This window comes from Topomyia yanbarensis, chromosome 1 (assembly GCF_030247195.1).
Source record: "Topomyia yanbarensis strain Yona2022 chromosome 1, ASM3024719v1, whole genome shotgun sequence".
Taxonomy (NCBI): domain Eukaryota; kingdom Metazoa; phylum Arthropoda; class Insecta; order Diptera; family Culicidae; genus Topomyia; species Topomyia yanbarensis.
In genome coordinates this window covers 125,802,350-125,818,048 of record NC_080670.1, presented here as the reverse complement: position 1 = coordinate 125,818,048, position 15,699 = coordinate 125,802,350, and the positions used below count along the sequence as shown (strand labels likewise).

At 34.4% G+C, this 15,699-nt stretch overlaps 1 pseudogene; it reads right to left on the bottom strand.

The window, feature by feature from the left end:
• Positions 1-15,699, bottom strand: part of LOC131675897 (NADH-ubiquinone oxidoreductase chain 2-like) — a 132,771-nt pseudogene that overhangs the window by 102,036 nt on the left and 15,036 nt on the right.

Below are 15,699 nucleotides of genomic sequence, written 5' to 3'. Positions count from 1 at the left end.
TTACAACGCATTCACAATACATTACAAATTAACAATCAAACTTACATAAATTCGTTCTAAACACTCTCCATTCATTCACTTCTTCTGCCGACTGTCGAACGATTTGTCCTATTTGCATGTCTGCTTTCCTTGTTATTCACACATTGTCGAAGCTTGGTTACCAGCCGGTCATACGTTGTGCAGAACGTTCCACATTCTCTCTGGGGGTTTACGGTTTTATCTTTCCCCAGCATTTTGATATGAAACATTTCAGCCATCGTTCTGCTCGACTGGTTTTTTATTCGCTCTAATATCTGCGTGTTAGCGAAGTCGAAGATGTGTCAGTATTGTAGTGTGTGTTGTGATAATCCGGTTCTGGCATCTTTCTTCTTCGTGTCTTTTTGTGCTCCGCTACTCTCGTTTCCAGTTTCCTCCCTGTTTGGCCAATGTATACCTTACCGTCATCTATACCACATGGAATCGAGTACACTACCTTCTTATGTTTTCCTGGTGGAATCGGGTCCTTCAGTTTGGTGAAAATTCGATTTTAGATTTTATCTCTTAGCTTAAAAGCAAGTTTTATGTTGTGTTTTTTTTTAATTTTCGCCAATTTTTCACTGAGGCCTGGAACATACGGAACTGACGCGTACGTCACTTCCGTTGCTTTGTCTTTTCCAGTTTCAAGGCTGTTGTAATGTTTGTGTATTCGTTCCTTCAGAATTTTGTGGACAAGCCAATCCGGGTAATGGCTTACTTGCAAAATGTTTTAGCCGTTTTAATTAATTTCATTAATTTAATTTAATTGGGCCGGTTTTTTGCAATCGGAGAATTTGCAATTGCCGTGTTGCGAAAGCAAAAGCTATCAATCGCATGAAGTTTTTGCTGAATTGCAAAAAAAGTGATCCCGACCTGCTTGAAATACGAAGTGCATATCAATTTGCATATGCAACGATCTCGATGCGAGCTGGACAAAGTGCTGTTAAAGTAAAAAAAATTGCATCATCATCGTAATGGTCGCCGATACAAAGCGGATGCTGGCGCTGAGGAGAATGAAAACCTACCATCTCCATTCAATGGAACTCAACTTCGAGCAATGTCCAGCAGGTGAAGAAAATGGTGGGCAACAAAACTACGGTATATAATGCCTCGAAAGCGAGAGAGAAAAAAACCCAATCGCAGAAAAACCAGAGAATTGAAGAGCTTACCCAAGGTGAGCAATGGATAGAAAACACTAATACACATATACCCGATTTCCTGGAGAGAACGTTGAAGCTTCAAAGTTCAAAATAATAGAAGCATCCCCTACGTTGAGTTGATATCGGAACTGGAAAAAACGACAAAATTCAAGGAAAATGCAAATTAAATTAGGACAGAAGTTTCCACTGTTATGATTAACTAGCTGTAACCCGGTGCGCTTCGCTACACCCATCAGGACTAAACGAAATATTTCAAAAATACTAAAAATACACAGAAAAAAAATAATTTGCAATTTTAAGTTTATTTTCATGCACATATTTGGAGCATGAATATAAATGTAAAATTAAGTTCCACCACAAAAACACACGACTTGTCGTGCTTTCGTCAACGAATTTTATTAGAATTTTACACGTGGATTGAAAATTACAGTTTCTTTAAACGGAAAACCAATGCACTTCAATGTATTTTTGCTCGAAAACTGCTGTAAAATGAATGACATTAATATTACACGAAGGAAAGTGTAAAATTGTATGCTGTTTGATGCTCCAATTGATTTTAACGTAATTTTCAATCAAATTTTTGATTCAATCGTTGTAGGGTGATGAGCCTATTTTGGCACCATTAGGGAGAGGGTCGCACTATTTTTTGAACAACTTTAAAAGAAGCCATATTATCTATAACCTTTCTCAGAATAAAGTATCAGTGTACTGTACCTTAAACATCTATATAATACTTATTTAGCAGAATTGCCTCAATTTTCAGCATAAATGAAAATAAATGTTCCATTCTGTGCATCTATTCCCACCTCAACGGTCCAATTATCGCCTCATGGGTGTGCCAATTTCCACCTCATCGAAAAACAATCTAGTTGAAACGCAATGCCTCATATTCCATTTGCGTCGATTCTAACTAGTTATCCAGATCATGGACGCCAACGTGTGATTTGTAAAACGAATCATTCTGCTTTTTTCAGCCGATCAAAACAAATGTAAACATCACGCACATCAATGAAACTCATCAGCTGTTAGTAGAAGAGCGCCCAGAATTGCGCACGCAGAAAAAAACCATTCGAAGGTTAGCAACTGGAATGACAAGTTTCACATCACACATTGCTATCTCCCGATCCGAATTGTATGTGCAGATGAAAATAAAATATCTGCAATTAACAATTAGTTGAATAACTTGAAATAATTGATTACTTATACCTGAAATTGCATTACATTATATTTACAAGTTCATGTTTTGGTTTGGCCGCACTGTTGATTGTTTTCTGTATGATGGATACAAAAAGTTGGTTTTGATTGTGGTAGTGTATCAGCAAAACATGCCAATAATAGGAACCCCCGTATTTAGTTTTATTCTATTATAACACTAGGCCTATTCTAGTGTTTGACGAGTGATTTTAAAGTAAAATTATCGTAAAAAGGTTCTCCAGCTAAAATAAAGGTATGTATCAGTGCAATGTTTAGTATATTTGTGCTGGAATAACGATATATGAGGCGGTAAATGCTGGCTCGTAAGTGTTTATTTTGCTAAGCGCCGTTGCATCCAGTTTCGGTTCACTATGTGAGTGAGGCGGATTAGTAGATATTTCAATAAGGTGATTTTGTTTTAATTAAAAGTTGGATTTAGAGGATAGTTCTAAATACATATGTGCACAACAAATAAAGAATATAACTTGAGCTTATTTTTTCTCACCTGTTTTAGCCAAATCGATAGTGTCATTATCTCATATGCTTGGTTCGAAACATAGGGGTACGAAATAGGGTCACAATAGGCTCTACTGCCATAATAGGCACATCACTCTATGTTTACATTCGTATTGATTTACATGTCGTTTAAATTTCATTATTTTTTGGTGTGTATCAAATATTTTTCCTCGCGGATAGACAATGTTCTTAGTTTGACCATCTGGAGCACAATTAAATTAATTGCTCTGTTTTCCTACACACAATCGTTTGAAATCCCTTGATATCATTCGAATTCGAGGTAGCAGTACATCTGCTCTTTTATATTTTCGAGTTACAATGGTCGCTTAAATGAAATTTTTCAACCAAATCACAGTTGTGGTGGGTCGATGTTGCGCAGTAACTAATATAATAGGCACACAAAGTTTCAATTGCAACACATGCGGTGCACAGTGTTGCAACACGACGTTTTCACGATCAAAATTCAATAACTCCTGATCCATTGGTTTTGGAGAATGGATTTTTTCGAAGAAGTTTCTGGATATAAATAGATGCATCTTTTGATATAATGAATTGAGTGATTAATCCCCTAAAAGTGAGATAGAAAATTTATTTCCCCAAATAATTTAGCTAGAAGCTCACTGTCTTCAGTAAAGTTCTAGAAAATATTATTGTTAAAATCTTTACTGAAGATACTAAAGCTCTATATAGTAACAGTAGCGAGATATGTAGGTGTGCTTGGGATAGACCCCTTCAAAACAGTTTTTCGAATATAACTTTTTACGATTACTTTTTATTATTAAAAGTGTCTTCTACAAAGTTGTTAAAAGCGATAAAATACACATTTTTATAACAACGATGAATCTGTAGCTCTCGAAACAACAAAGTTATTGTCAATTTTCGAATATTTTTTATCAATTTACACCTTAAGCAACTTCCGCAAAAATTCGTAGAAAGAACTTTATTCTTTCGATTAAATATAAAAACCTTCGTCTGACGGAGTATGCGTAACAGAATTACCATCAATTTTATTTTGGATGGAGTAGTGTATGAAATTGAAGTCAATATACGCAATCGATTAATTCTTCAACAGATTGTATTATTTTACAAAATCATGTGGAAATGTGGTGCAAGTTATTGTTGCATCGATTAACATTTTCCCAACCCATATATATAACTTTTTTTTGGCGAATTAACCTGCAAAGGTGGCTATAAGAATCATTCAATAAAAGTATGCACATATAGTGAAAAGTTCTGTTTTCGAAACATATTTCCAATGATACGTAGACATAACGGAGTGTTGGTGGACGAGGGTAAAGTTAATTCATAAAAAATGGGCATTTAAAAAAATATTTTGGCGATACAGAGAGTGTTACATTTTCTATTCACTTTCCATATAATCACTGCACAATTGAACAGTATTTCTTCAAATATCATAGCAGAATACTAAAAATTGAGCCAGTGACAGAAAATCTCTGGAGGCATCTCGTTGAAAATTTGCTTTGTGGTGTACATCATAAATCAAGATACATTGGACCAATCGTTTCCAAGGTTGGCACAGTTCTTCTACATATCCCCAGGTATTGATCGAAGCTTTTACTTTTTTCTTGATATTTGAATTTTTTATAGCATTCTGCAGCTAAAAATGCAATTTTCGCTAACAAAAATCATGAAACTTATTTTTGTGAACAAGTTATGATCTTTAATGATGTTATGATATGAAGGGTGCAAAATTTCAAACAATTTGGTTCAGTAGATTTTGAGTTATTCTGTACATCGCATTTATTCGTGGTGTTTCCTGAAAATTTTCATTATTTTGTGGTGAACATTAAGGGAAATATTGCTTAAATGTTGCATTATTGTCTGAGTAGACTAACACTCTCGGTATTTCCAATTTTTTTTAAGCGCGATACTTTTATCAACAATAATCTTATCCCCTTAAGCAAGAACCGATTTCATCAGTAGGTGTCGACTAACGGGTAAAATTTGACGAAGATCGCCGACCATGCCACCAAATATCCGATTGGTTCCTTTTATAGGTCATCGTGAATTCGTCCTATATAACAGTGTTGCATTCTTTCAGCATTTTGCCTACACCCAAATTTTGATTGATATTGTAACGTTTTCCGCAAGCGCAAGATTTAATGGCTGTTTTAGGGCAGAGCTGTTCGTCCATAATCCAGTACTGTTGATTTAACTTCAGATGAAGCGATCGCCTGTGCAATTTTCAATTTAATTTTCAATTTAATTTTCGACAAATTCATGCAATTCATCAGTATTATATTGTCATTTGCGTAATAGATCTCTATCAAATAAATTCTTGCCATTTCATGTATGTGCTCGTAAACATACATGCAACAAAATTTTAGATTTTTGAAGTAATTGATAGATATTGCATCAGAACCTCTCCTTCTCCTTCAGATTCCGAAACCAACAATCATGTCCACCGTCTTGGTGCCAAATCATATATATATATATATATATATATATATATATATATATATATATATATATATATATATATATATATATATATATATATATATATATATATATATATATACATATATATATATATATATAAATATATATATATATATATATATATATATATATATATATATTTATATATATATATATATATATATATATATATATATATATATATATATATATATATATATATATATATATATATATAGCTAAAAATAGTTCTCCAGTACACCCCCCCCCCCTCCACTCTCCCTTTCCTCGGCTTAGGTCCCTGTCAAAAAAATGCGGACGAACATGGTCAGGCGATTTAAAAAATTTGACGTTTGACTCAACTCGCCTGTGCTAATTGCCCCTCGGAACAAATGCAATTTGCGAATGCGATTTAAAGACAATTTCAATACTTAGACAAATTTTCTGGCGGCTGAAATGGACTTGGTTGTTTTTCGCGTTTTTTAAACATGGCGGTTCATGTTTGGTTTAAGCTTAAAATTGTTTTTTGAACAATTGGTGTGTTTTTACTTGTACTTTGTTTGTCTAGTGCACTTCATTTAGCCAACGAATGTGGGCAAATTGTGGAATCGTGTGTATGTATAGTGGAACAAGATCTCTGACTTAAAGTCTTAATGAACGTCAGATTGTGATAAGTTTTGAAGTGCAATACCAATTTCACCATTGATTCTTCCTTTAATTTGGTGGTGATTACCTAGTATACTGGTAAGTATATGTGAGTAGATAATAAATCCGAAAATAAGCATTATTTTTAATTTTCATATTAGGCAATTAAGGGCGATTAAATGGCGCGTTCCGTGGGCGATTTGGGGGCGATTTAAGGGCGGGTTGGGCGGCAAAAAAATGACGGCGGCAAATCGCCCAAATGTTGCATTTAAAATAGCCCCCTAATTGCCAGCAATTTGCTGGCAAATTGAAGAGCTATTAGCGCATCCGAGTTGGCAAATAGCCCCCCGTTAGCCAGCAACTTGCCCTTTTTGACTGGGGTACTTCTCACCCTCCCCATGGTGCACAAAAACCACCCCATGACCATCTCCTTAGTGGAAGGAATACTTATGTCAAAATTGAATTCATCGCTAATAATCACATTGAATGAATAGATAAGGATTACTTGAGAACCCTTTTCCCCTCCTCCCCCCCACCCCTCCACCCCTTTCGTGATCCACTCCCATCAACCATTGGCTCACTGGGAGAAATACATATGTCAATTATTGGTATGAGATAATTGTGTTTATGGATTAGTTCCGGCTTCCCGTAGAATGTTAAATTGCTTATTTTGATTGTGCAATTTTCTATTTCGATTAGCGTTGTTCCTGCAATTACTTTAGGTCCTCCGCATGAGTCAGATACTTCAATGTCGATGTTGGTGTCTATTAGGATGATACCTTTTAAGATTTCTTTGATTTGTGTGGTCTCTCTGACTCGAGAGACTGTACATTTTGGGGCTTGGTGTACAAGAAGGTTGAAGATGCATTCATCTTCTAATGGAGAATTGTTACTGCAAATATCGCATTTTGTTGTTTGCGAGTATATGTGGTTTCTGTGTTTGGCTACCAGCTGAATGTGCGTATTGATGCGTGTTCCATTGAGATTGAGCGTATGAAGTTCCAGTAGATCGTAGTGTTTGTTGTCCAGTACGGGGATTTTTGTAAGGATGGCTACTTGGTTGTTGCTAATTCCTATGCTAGCTGTACACTAACGGAAGATTTCGTCTACGTAATTTATCTTGATTCCTTGACTCCTAAGTTTGCTATAAATGAAATTTTTTTCTTCTAAAGACAGTATGTTTTTGTTGATAAGATTGAGTTTAGAGAGTTCTATTTGATCTTCTATGTCGCCAATCAACTGGATTATTTCCTCTGTTTTCCAAATAAGATTTGTGAATTCTAAATCTGCTTTAATTTCTTGTGATGAATTAAATTCTCTGGCCATCTTTATATTAATTCTTTTCAGAATAGTTGTAATATTGTTTATTCTGTTTTGAAAAATCTCATTAATTTTAATTTGCATCATTTGATTTTTAGCGAGTTTGTTTTCTTGTTCTCCTAATATCCCTAGGCTTTGGTTTATAATATTCAAATCATTGTTGTCTGGGTTTCCAGAGATAAATTTTATTGCTGTTCCTAGAGCGTCTACTAGTCCTCTCCTCCGTCTTCGTGGTAGAAGGCTATGAAGTTTATCTTTAGCTAACTGGATTTTGGCTTCAAGTGTGTTTTCTAAATGATCAAAAATTTTAACGGATTTTCCTATTTTTTCAATATAATCGAGATTATTTTCGAGTGTTTTCAGGTCTATTTTGTGCACTATCCTATTATATTCTGACTGAATCGATTTTTACTGCCAGTAGCCCATTACTGTTTGTTATTTCTTTATAGGTGGTAGCGTTTATCAGGTTGAGGTTGAGTGTAATTATTCTGTAAGATAAAAATAGATTTAATTTGTTTATTTTCTTAGTCGATTTTTAAGGATCTTAACTTCGTTATTATCTTCGAAAGTTAGTTCATTGTCTTGTTTTACTTTTGATATTTTATACAGGTTTTTGTCTTTTGTTAGTCGTTGGGTTATTTTAACATATTTTTCATCCCCTGGATTTAATGTTTTCGGTATTTGTTTGTTCTCGTATTTTTCCTTGTATCTGGCTTTTCGTTTATCTAGTTGGATTTTGGCTTTGGACTGAAGTTTATGGAAATTTTCAGTTATTTCTCCGGTGTTTGTTGTAAAGTGTTAAAGATTAATTCTCGCGGTTTAGCTTTGGTTGATTCGTGAAAACTATTGTTATAGATATCGATCGCGACGTTTACGTGTTCTTTAAGTGTGAGATAGGTGAATTTGGTTTTTGTCGTTCTAAAAATCTCAATGAGCGTAGAATGAAATCGTTCTACTATTCCGTTAGCGTTTGAGTTGCTAGCGAAGTGTATTTCGATCCCGAGATCGTTCAAAAATCCAATGAAATCTATTGACCGGAAAGAAGGTTCTTGGTCGCTGACTATAGTGTTCGGTCTTCCAAATTGGCGTATATGCTCAGTTATGGCGTTTTTCATGTCGATTATTGTTCTTGCTTGCAAATGAATTGCGTTTGCAAATTTAGAGAAGGAATCTACTATAGTTAACCACTTTTGACCTTGTAAGAAAAAGACGTCGATGTGGACTCTATCAAACGGGGTTTTGCCGAAAGTACTTTTTCTAATTAATTTTCGCGGTGATCTGTCATATTTTGCTTTTTTGCAAATATCACAGGCGCTTACGAAAATTTTAAGTTTTCTGTCGAGCTGTGGAAAAAAGAATTTTTGTAATATTTGGTTTTTATTTTCCTTTGTGCCTCTATGGCCATAGTTATGGGTTTCTCGGATAATTTCGTCCTGCTGGTCTTCCATCCTTATGTCTTCTAGGAGTAATTCTGAAATGAGAATCTTATGTATTTTATTAATTGAAAAGTATTTTCTGTATGTTTCTTGAACCATTTGGATGAGTGAAATTGGCATTTTCAGACAGTTTGAACTTTTGGTGTTGAGAAAATTTTTGAAGATGTCAATTATATCTTTTTCTGTATAATCTTGTTTTGTTATTATGTGACGATGATGCTTAGGAAATATTTGCTCGTAGGATGTTATGTCTTTGGGACCAATTTTTAAAATTATTTGGTTCCTAAAAGAATTAATGGATTTTTCAGTGCATGGTATAAAATAATCGTCGCTCGTGTCTGCCGAATGTATTGTTTCCAGGTCGTCGCTTTCGCTTGAGGATGGTTCTACCTCTATGCTATCTTGAGAGTTTGCGTTTATTGTCTGGTTTTCTATTGTAGGATTTATTCTTGAAAGAGCATCGGCAACGACGTTTTGATTACCGGGTTTGTACATAATTTCGTAGTCAAACTCGCCTAGATCAAGTTTCCAACGAACGATCTTACTGTTTGCGTTTGTTAGGTAATAGGTCAATGGTTGGTGATCCGTTACTAATTTAAATTTTCTCCCATACAGGTATGGTCGAAAATGTTTCACGGCCCACACGATTGCCAATAGCTCTTTTTCTGTAGTGCAATAGTTCTCTTCTGTTTTGCTTAGAGTACGTGAGGCGTATGCAATCGGTCTATCTTTGCCGATGAAATAAGAGAGAACGGCTCCTATAGCATAGTCGCTCGCATCTGTTGTTAATGTAAATTCTTTAGTAAAATCTGGGTAGATTAACACAGGGTCCATGGAAAGAATCTTTTTGCATTTATGAAAACATTCTTCGATTTCGGTCGTTATTTTGAACTCAGTATCCTTCCTCAATAGTTTAGTCATTGGTTTTACCACCTTGGCAAAATCTTTTATAAACCTCCGGTAGTAGCCTAGTGTACCGAGAAATTGTCTAACTTCTCTTTCACATTTTGGCATTGGCCAGATTTTTATGCTTTCGATTTTATCAGCGTTGGGTTTTACTCCGTCTTCTGACACGGTGTGCCCGAGAAATTGAACCTCTTTTCTGAAGAATTCGCATTTGTCTAATTGAATCTTCAGACCAGCATCTTTCAGCTTTTTCATTACTCGAATCAGATCGTTTTGGTGCTCCTGCAGTGAACTAGAGAAAATGATAATGTCGTCCATGTAGACGAAACAACACACTCCTATTATCTCGCGCAGTATGCAGTCCATTACTCGCTGAAAGGTGGCGGGTGCGTTTTTTAAACCAAAAGGGATTCTGGTAAATTCGTATTTCCCTGAATTTACAGAAAACGCAGTTTTTTCGGTATCTTCTTCTGCTAATTGTATCTGGTGAAAACCTGATACTAAATCAATTGTTGAAAAATATCGAGCCCTACCTAATTTGTCCAGTATGTCTGTTATATCCGGAATCGGATATTTGTCGTTAATAGTTTTCTCGTTTAATTTTCGATAATCGATGACTAAACGAGATTTCTTTTGTCCGGATGCATCGGCTTTCTTCGGTACAATCCATACGGGGGAAGTGTATGGCGATATCGATTCTTTAATAATGCCGTTATTTAGCATCTTACGCACTTGCGTTTGGATTTCTTTTTCAAAAATTTGTGGATATTTATAGGATTTCGTGTATAATGGGATGTTGTCAGCGGTCCTGATAATATGTTTGATTTTATGGGTAAATGTGAGCTTTTCAGAATCTGTGTAGAGTATTTCCTTGTTCTGGTTAATGATGTATTTCGATGCCTTCTTTTCTTCTTCATTCATGTGGTCCTCTCGAAAATGATATTTCTGATTTTCTTCCTGGCTGAGTGGTTCTTGTAGCACTTGGTATTGGTCTGTCTTGATTTTTATTTCGTTCAGGTCAATTTCCAATGGTGTTTCAGAGTGGTTGTTCATTGCTAATATCGCTACTTTATTTGTGCTTCGATATAGCCCGGGCAGTATAGAAAATTTGCCTAGATGCAATTCGTTTTGAATGCAAAAGTCTCCATCTTTTATTGTCTGTACCGGAATATATTGAAAATTCTGCTCGGTCAGATTAATTTTATTTTGAAGTGGGAATCTTTTCTGCATAGTAAATTCCTTTCTACCAACTTTAAGTTTGTTTTTGGAAATGTCAATTTGTGCTTTGATGTCCCGTAATGACTCGTAACCAATTAGTCCGTCAAAGAAATCGTGAAATTTGAATATGTAAAATTTTAATTTTTTCTTTATCTGAAAAATGTCAAATGAGGTTGATTTTTCAATATTGTGCGTGCCTTGTATGTTAGTTACTTGGATACCGGTTTCTGATTTGCAGTTTTCTAGATTTACGTGCATTGGCGAAATGTAATTTTTGTTCGCGCCTGTGTCGATCAAAAATTTCATTTCTCCTTTGCTAGTCATTATCGTTATAGGGTAACAGTTCCCTAATTCATCATAGCACCTCTATTCATCCCACCCATTTGAACACATTTGTTAGAGCAGTGTCTGCTATCTCTATTCAACGTATTAGCTTAAATGGAGAGATGAATAAGGATGCGTTGTACTCGACTTTTCACTTTGCTCAAACGCGAGTATTTTATATATTCCAGGCAAGATTTTTGATTATATTACTTCTTAGGAACGAAGCAAAGGTGTTGAAACCTATTTATGCGCAATCCAGTAGCATTTGGCGGAGTTATCATCGAAATAGAGTGACATCCCGACTAATGAGATGAATAAGGGCTCGTCTACCCTATAAGGAATGAAATTGTTGTTGGCTATGGCCCTTGATTTTTTTCTTGAACTATTTGAAAATTTAGTTCGTCGGCTAGAAAATAGTCGTCGTCATCTGAATCTAACGTGAACTCTTCTTGTGGAGGGGTGTCATTTTCTGGCTCATGATGTTCAGTTTCTCCCTCGTGGTTGTTTAGATTCTGGGTTTTTGATCTCACTGTTCGCATCGAAACGTCTTCGTCTAGGTTTTGTCTATGCGATTTAAATTTTCCTGAGGGTCCAGGCTTGTTAAAGTTTTGGGGGTACCCTGCATTATAATTTTGGTTGTTTGCTGAATTTGGGTTTTGGTACGGTTTATTTGGTTTATTAAAAGAGTTTGGCTTAGAGGTGGGGGCTGTTGATTTATTGTCTAGCTTCATTCTGTACGCTGCATTAGCGTATTGTACAGTAATATTATATGCTTCTTCCAGCGACTCCGGCCGGTAGCTTCGTACATGCATGCTAAGCGTCGTTTAAACATGTCGTTTAAACCGTCTATGAATCGGGTTACCGACATCAAACTGATTAAGCTTTTAATCGCTTTGGTGGAGGATTTATAGTCGTGCATCACGGCTGCGGTGCTTTTTATTGCTGTATCTATCGATTTGACTTTATTGTAAAATTCGCTAAGGGTCTTTTTCCCTTGGCGTACGTAAAATAGTGACTGGATATGCGATGTTAAATCCCGTCTGTCTCCATAGGAATTAAGCAGCGCCTCTTTGATTGATTGCCAATCTTTTGGGTTGCCTGCTGCGATCAATACTTCTTTCGCTTCGCCTGTTATTTTATTTTTGATCGCTCTTATTATTTGTTCGTAATACGGTGATCCCGCGTAACTCTCAAACAAGTCGAGCGTGTTTTCAGTATCCTCAAGCCACGCTTGAGTTTCTTTTTTATTTCCACTGAATGTGGCAAGATTTTTAATTGGGTCGGGAGTCCGGAAATTTAAGAATGGATCTTCCACCCTATCGCGCATGGCATTAATTGTGTGCACTAACGCGTTTTGATTTTCCTTGAGCTCGCGGATTTGGTCCAACAACTCTTGGGCGTTAACTTCTTGTGCCATGTTTCTATTTTTGTCAAACGTATTAGCACGTCTCATGCAATGTATCTAATTTCAATATACCGTAGTTTTTCAAATGTTCACTTTGAACCAATGATTAGTATTTGCTTAGTCACAATGTTAATTAATAAAAGGTTTTTGTTACTTACAGAAGAGCACTGTTGAGCTTCATCTGGAGTCGTAGTGTGCGTTGAGGGTTGAGGTCCGGTGGCGATCTTCAATTTGCAATCAGCGCGAATCGCTTGATATTCACTCAATGATGGCTTCTTGCCGGCTGATTGGTTGTTCTGTACACGAAATTAAATCTTTACGTTGAATTCTGAGAAGTCTGTTCAATTTATTTTCACTAAATTTTAACTTCACTCGCGAACCAAGACCACTTTTTCCGAGACTGCGCCAGTAATGCTCTGATGTGTCAGAGTTTTATAAAAAAAACATTTATTCACTTATGATCGTTATGTTACAACTCACACCTAAGACTGGTTTAATTTTTCTATCAACTGCCTCTTATAAACTATGTTTAACCTAGTCAGCAATACCAAGTCTGCTCCAGTATCGTCCGATGTCCACGTTGTCTATGTTGGCCGCTTCCACGTTGGCATCGCGCGTGGCATTCAGCTGGCTCAGCATATCTGCGTTGCATCGATCGTTTGGATCGATTATGATCGGTCAGCGGATATGGTTCCGATGTCTGCTCTAGCTTCGGAAGGTTTATATATATATATATATATATATATATATATATATATATATATATATATATATATATATATATATATATATATATATATATATATATATATATATATATATATATATATATATATATATATATATATATATATATATATATATATATATATATATATATATATATATATATATATATATATATATATATATATATATATATATATATATATATATATATATATATATATATATATATATATATATATATATATATATATATATATATATATATATATATATACTGTAATATGTATACTGTAATCCGGTGCGTTTTGCTACACCCATCAGGACTAAACGAAATATATTAAAAATACCAAAAATAACAAATATTTTTGTTACAAAGAAGAAACTTATTGTAATTCTCGCGGATAGACAATGTTCTTAGTTTGACCACCTGGAGCACAATTAAATTAGTTGCTCTGTTTTCCTACACACAATCGTTTGAAATCGCATGGTATCATTCGAATTCGAGGTAACAGTACATCTGCTTCTTTATATTTTCTAGTTACAATGGTCGCTTAAATGAAATTTTTCAACAGCTCTGCCCTAAAATAACTACTAAATCTTTCGCTTGCGGAAAACGTTACTTACAATATCAATCAAAATTCGGGTATAAGCAAAATTCTGCAGAATGCAACACTGTTATATAGGACGAATTCACGATGACCCATAAAAGGAACCAATCGAATAGTTGGTGGCGTGGTCGGCGATCTTCGTCAAATTTTACCCGTTAGTCGACACCTACTGATTAAATCAGTTCTTGCTTAAGGGGGTAGGATTATTGTTGAAAAAATATCGTACTCAAAAAAACAATGGCGTTACCGAGAGTGTTAGTCTATTCAGTCAATAATGCAACATTTAAGCAATATTTTCCTAAATGTTCACCATAAAATATTGAAAATTGGGTGAGTTACAGTGAATCTTTAGGAGACACCTCTAATAAATCCGATGTACAGCATAACTCAAAATCTACTGAACCAAATTGTTTGATTTTGCACAGTTCTCCTTCATATCATAACATTATAAAAGATCATAACTTTGTTCACAAAAATAAGTTTCATGATTTTTTAAACGAAAATTGCATTTTTAGCTGCAGAATGCTATAAAAAATTCAAACATCAAGAAAAAAAATAAAAGCTTCGATCAATACCTGGGGATGTGTAGAAGAACTGTGCAAAGTTTTCAACGAGATACCTCCAGAGATTTTCTGACACTGGCTATATTTTCAGTATTCTGCTATGATATTTGAAGAAATATTGTTCAATTGTGCAGTGATTATATGGAAAGTGAATGAACATACTAACATTCTCTGTATCGCCAAAATATTTTTTTTAAATGTGCCATTTTTTATGAATTAACTTTACCCACGTCCATCAACACTCCGTTATGTCTTCGTATCATTGTAAATATGTTTCGAAAACAGAACTTTTCACTATATGTGCATACTTTTATTGAATTATTCTTATAGTCACCTTCGCAGGTCAATTTGCCAAAAAAGTGAGATATATGGATTGCGAAAATGTTAATCGATGCAACAATAAATTGCACCACATTTCCACATGATTTTGTAAAATAATACACTCAGTTGAAGAATCAATCGATTGCGTATATTGACTTCAATTTCATACACTACTCCATCCAAAATAAAATCGATGGTAATTCTGTTATGCATATAAATCTATGGATTTACGTGTTGAATTATTTAATTCAATCGATCCACCATGCTTTCAGAAGTATTGGTTTTATACGTAACCTAGGTGCAGTATATGCACAAAGGTTCGTAGAACCATTGGGCTCCCCACTTTCACCAGTCATGGTAAATCTGGTAATAGAACGCCTGGAACAACAATGTATAACATCATTAGAAGAGAGGCAAATTCAACTAAAGGTCTACCGCCGGTATGTTGATGGCTGCTTCTGTGTGGCAAAAAAGGAACACATCCAAGATATTTTAGCATCGTTCAGCAGTTTCCACAGTATGACATGATTCTGATAATAATGCAGAATTATATATATATATATATATATATATATATATATATATATATATATATATATATATATATATATATATATATATATATATATATATATATATATATATATATATATATATATATATATATATATATATATATATATATATATATATATATATATATATATATATATATATATATATATATATATATATATATATATATATATATATATATATATATATATATATATATATATATATATATATATATATATATATATATATATATATATATATATATATATTTCAAGTCAATTACAGGAAAAAGTTAGAAGTCAAATTACAAGGAAACGAGAAGAGATAGGAATATTATGA